Source organism: Colobus angolensis, unplaced genomic scaffold (assembly GCF_000951035.1).
Source record: "Colobus angolensis palliatus isolate OR3802 unplaced genomic scaffold, Cang.pa_1.0 Scaffold24, whole genome shotgun sequence".
NCBI classification, from domain to species: Eukaryota; Metazoa; Chordata; class Mammalia; order Primates; family Cercopithecidae; genus Colobus; species Colobus angolensis.
In genome coordinates, this window is record NW_012115599.1 from 3,778,753 (window position 1) to 3,783,718 (window position 4,966).

Here is a 4,966-nt window from a genome sequence, read left to right on the forward strand (position 1 = left end):
GGTGAAACCCCATCTCTACTAAAAATACAAAAATTAGCCAGGTGTGGTGGTGCGCACCTGTAATCACAGCTACTCAGGAGGCTGAGGCAGGAGAATGGCTTGAACCTGGGAGCCGGAGCTCGCAGTGAGCCGAAATTGCGCCACTGCACTCCAGCTTGGGCAACAGAGCAAGACTCTATCTCAAAAAAAAAAAAAAAAAAAAGAAGAAGAAGAAAATAAGTATTGATACATGCTACAACATAGATGAACCTTGAAAACTTACACTAAATGAAAGAAGTCAGACACAAAAGGCCACATATTGTATAATTCTATTTATATGAAATGTGCAAAATAAACAAATCCATAGAGCCAGAAAGTAGATTAGTGCTTGCCAGGGGCTTGGGGCTGGAGACTGGAGGTGAGGGAGGATGGAAATGACTGATAATAGGTGCAAAGGTTACTTTTTGGGGTGATGAAAATGACTGGCATGAGAGAGTGATGATGATTACACAACCTTGTGAATATACTAAAAACCATTAAATTGTACACTTTAAAATGGTGAATTTGGCTGGGTGCAGTGGCTCACGCCTGTAATTCCAGCACTTTGGGAGGTCGAGGTGGGCAGATCACTTGAGGTCAGGAGTTTGAGACCAGCCTGGCCAACATGGTGAAACCCCATCTCTTCTAAAAATACAAAAATTAGCCCGGAGGCATGGTGGGCACCTGTAATCCCAGCTACTCAGAAGGCTGAGGCAAGAGAATCACTTGAACCCAGGAGACGGAGATTGGAGTGAGCCGAGATGGCACCACTGCATTCCAGCCTGGGTGATGGAGCAAGACTCTGTCTCAAAAAAAAAAAAAAAAAAAAAGAGTACATATATAAACACACACACTCTCTCTCTATATGCGTGTATATATATATATATATATATATATATACACTGTGTCTATATATATTGAAAAGTAGTATATTTATATATGCATACAACAAAGAATAGAGGATGTTAATAGCAATAAGGGTTTTTATATGTGTTAGATATTCATGTATGCTCTATAAAGACATATATTGCTTTCTTTTCATTTTTTATTTATTTTTTTTTTTGAGACAGTCACCCAAGCTGGAGTGCAGTGGCATAGTCACCCAAGCTGGAGTCAGTGGCATAGTCACGGCTCACTACAGCCTGGACCTGCTGGACTCAGGTGATCCTCCCACCTCAGCCTTCCAAGTAGCTGGGACCATAGGTGCACTACCAAGCCCAGCTATTTATTTTATTTTATTTTTTGTAGAGACAGGGTTTTGGCATGTTGCCCAGGCTCGTCTTGAACTCATGGGCTCAAGCAATCTTCCTGAGCCTTGGTTTCCCAAAGTGCTGGGATTATAGGCATGAGTCACCATTCCTGGCCTTTACATTTTTAGTTTTATTTCATTTTATTTATTTATTTATTTATTTATTTTTTGAGGCGGAGTCTTGCTTCATTGCCCAGGCTGGAGTGCAGTGGCGCAGTCTCAGCTCACTGCAAGCTCTGCCTCCTGGGTTCAGACCATTCTCCTGCCTCAGCCTCCAAGAGTAGCTGGGACTACAGGCGCCCGCCACCACGTCCGGCTAATTTTTTGTATTTTTAGTAGAGACAGGGTTTCACCGTGTTAGCCAGGATTGTCTCGATCTCCTGACCACGTGATCTGCCTGCCTCAGCCTCCCAAAGCGCTGGGATTACAGGCGTGAGCCACCACGCCCGGCCCCTATTCTTTAAAATATAATAGAGATGAGGTATCACCATGTTGCCCAGACTGGTCTCCAAGTCCTGGCCTCAACTGATCTTCTCACTTGGCTTCCCAAAGTGCTGGGATTACAGGCATAAACCACCATTCCTGGCATTTAAATTTTTATTTTTTTAAAATATAATAGAGATAAGGTCTCACTATGTTGCCCAGACTGGTCTCGAATTCCTGGCCTCAACTGATCCTCCTGCCTTGGCCTTCCAAAGTGTTGGGAGTGTAGGTGTGAGCCACCGTGCCAGGTTTCATGTATGCTTTCTTGATTGAAAAATTAGGCAGGCTGGGCACGGTGGCTTACACCTGTAATCCTAGCACTTTGAGAGGCTGAGGCAGGTGGATTGCTTGGGCCCAGGAGTTGAAGACCTGTCTGGGCAACATGGTAAAACCCTGTCTCTACTAAAAATACAAAAAATAGCCAGTGTGGTGCCTCACAACTGTAGTCCCAACTACTCGGGAGGCTGAGGTGGGAGGATCACTTAAACCCAGGAGGCGGAGGTTACAGTGAGCCTAGATCACATCACTGTACTCCAGCCTGGGTGATAGAGTGACACCCTGCCTCAAAAAAATAAAATAAAATAATAAATAAATAAATAAAATTAAAATAAAAAGATTAAAAAAGAACAATTGGGCAATACAAGTAATTACAGACAAGATGAAAAATGTGCAGACCATCCATTTAGAGTCAGCTTACTGTGACTGAACTGCTCAGGGAATAACCAATTTGGCATCTTGCACCACTTGAGTGACTAGCTGACATGGTATGAGTTTGCTGACACTGAAGGACAGTGGCCTCAGCTCCCTACCAAGGCTCACTCAGCCCAGTGGTAGATGTTTGGAGGCATAATCCACCCCTGGGAGGAGAAGGAGGGCAGCACAGTTACCATCTCCGTACTTCAGTGGACACAAGGTACAGGGGACAATCAGGGCAGCCAAGCCCTCTCCTAAAGCCCTTGCTGTGAGGGCAGGAGGGCAGGGGAAAGGTGGGGCGAGGGCTTGGGCTTGCTTTTAGGGATTAACTTCTCGTGTGTAACCTTCTCTGGCATATCTGTCTTCTTCCCCTCTACTGTCCTTGCGTCTTCCCCTCAAAGTATAAAGTGATAGCCTATAATCCCAGCTACTTGGGAGGCTGAAGCAGGAGGATCAGTTGAGTCCAGGAGTTTGAGGCTGCAGTGAGCTGTGATCATACCATTGTCCTCCAGCCCAGGCCACAGAGTGACAGACCCTGTCTTAAAAATAAATAAATAAATAAGAAAAAGTCTAAAGTGACAGGCACGATAGATCAGGGATGTTCAGAGCAAATCTCTCTGAAGTTCTTCCTTTCTACTTCCTCCTCAGTCAAGTACCCATGAATAGTTACCCAAAATGCCAAGCTGGGGCTTGTTGCTGCCAGTTTTTTGTCAACTTCCGCTTTTCTCTGTTAGACTATTTACAGAAGGCCTGTGTGTCAGAAGTCAGCCCTGTGGCAGGAGGCAGAAGCTGGGATGGGTGCCCACAAAGGAAGCCTTATTTTCCAAGGCAGCCAGAGAATCATGGGTCTGAACTTATCTCGTCTTCTTAGATGGAGTACTAAGACCCGGAAAGAGGGAGGAATTTGTCCAAGCTCTCCCAGTGAGCTGATGCCAGAGCCAGGACTAGAATTCAGGTCTCCCAATTCTTAGTACAGTGTAAACAGTGTGATTTTCCTTGCAGAATCGTTGATGCTCAAAGAGCAGGAACCCCAGAACCCCAGGCAGGTAAGGAAGAAGAGCACAGCCAGGATCAGAAGAGTGAAGAAACAATGATGTCCCACAGGCAAGGATGCCCACACAGAATGACTTTGGGGGGACCGCCAGTTATTTTGTATGGAAGGCTGAAGGTAGCAGCAGGAGACTTGGTAGGCCTTGCACTGGTGAGGCTGGTGGGGAACAGATGTTCAAGGGTCTGGAAAACTGTGCTGAAGAGTTTGGGTTTTCTTTCATAGACCATGGGGGTGAGGTGGGACTTGAAGGCCTTTGATCGGGGGACACGTGTTTAGATTTGAATTTTAGGAAGGCCCCTCAGGTGGCCAGGCTAGGTGAGGTGAGCAGAGGACTTGGTAAGGGGAGGCTTCTCTTGCCGTGACTGCCTATTTGTATGTCTGGCTGGGCGCTGTCTCACTAGCAGGAGGTGGCAGGCCCAAAGATGCTGGACAGTATGTGGTTCACCACTTGGGGTAGCCAAGAGTAGCAAGGAATGAGGTGGGTTCAACTCACGAACCTGAAGTTCTTGGTAAATACTGCTTACTTTTCAGGTCACAGGGAATAAGTAGCTGCTCTAGGGGTGAACCCAAGAGTGGTGATTCACTGTCCAAACTACTGACTGGAGGGGAGCGTGTGGTGGTCATGTACGTGTGTGTATGTGTGTGTCTATATTTGAGTGGGGCAAGGGAGGGGATTGGGGACTAGGGGAGACTAGACTTCTAAACACATGATACAACTACTATGGCTATGACACAACAGGTGTTTGTCAACTTGTTCCGGCTCTTCCCAACTCTGGCAGTGGCTATGGCCTAACAGCTGGTGGCAGGAACAGGGCTGTGACAAGAATCAGCAACTGCATGGGGCCTCATCAATTTCCAGAAGAGGACAGGACATGCTCAAGCTGCCCCAAAGAGAAAGGACAAAGGAGAGGAATTCTGAGATGCAAGTCCCTATGGAAGAGGGGACAGAGTTAAATACCAACAGTCCAACAGACTACGGCTAGAGCCACAGTCTTCTCTTAGCTGTACCTTTAACGCTCAGCTTGCTATTTGTTCCTTAGTATCTGCTGTTAGTGAGATTCCTTTCAAAAACAAGAAAACAAACAGTCTTTTCCTGCTGAAGTTTTTGACTTACTTCTTTCTCTCGTTTGCACCATCAAGTATTTGAGCAGTGGACACCCTTGCCTCCATTTCCTCACCCACTATGCCCTCCTCTCTTGCTGCAAACTGGCTTCCCCCCATCACTCTTCTGAAATTCTGCTCCCCAAACATACTCATTCCAGTGAAATTGTCTTCCCCAGAATTACTTTGGTGTCTGAAAGGACTGGGTGAAGGGGTAAAAAAACTATTAAGATTGGCTGGGTGCAGTGGTTCACACCTGTAATTCCAGCAGTTTGGGAGGCCGAGACAGGTGGATCACCTGAGGTCAGAAGTTCAAGACTAGCCTGGTCAACATGGTGAAACCCCATCTCTACTAAAAATACAAAAATTAG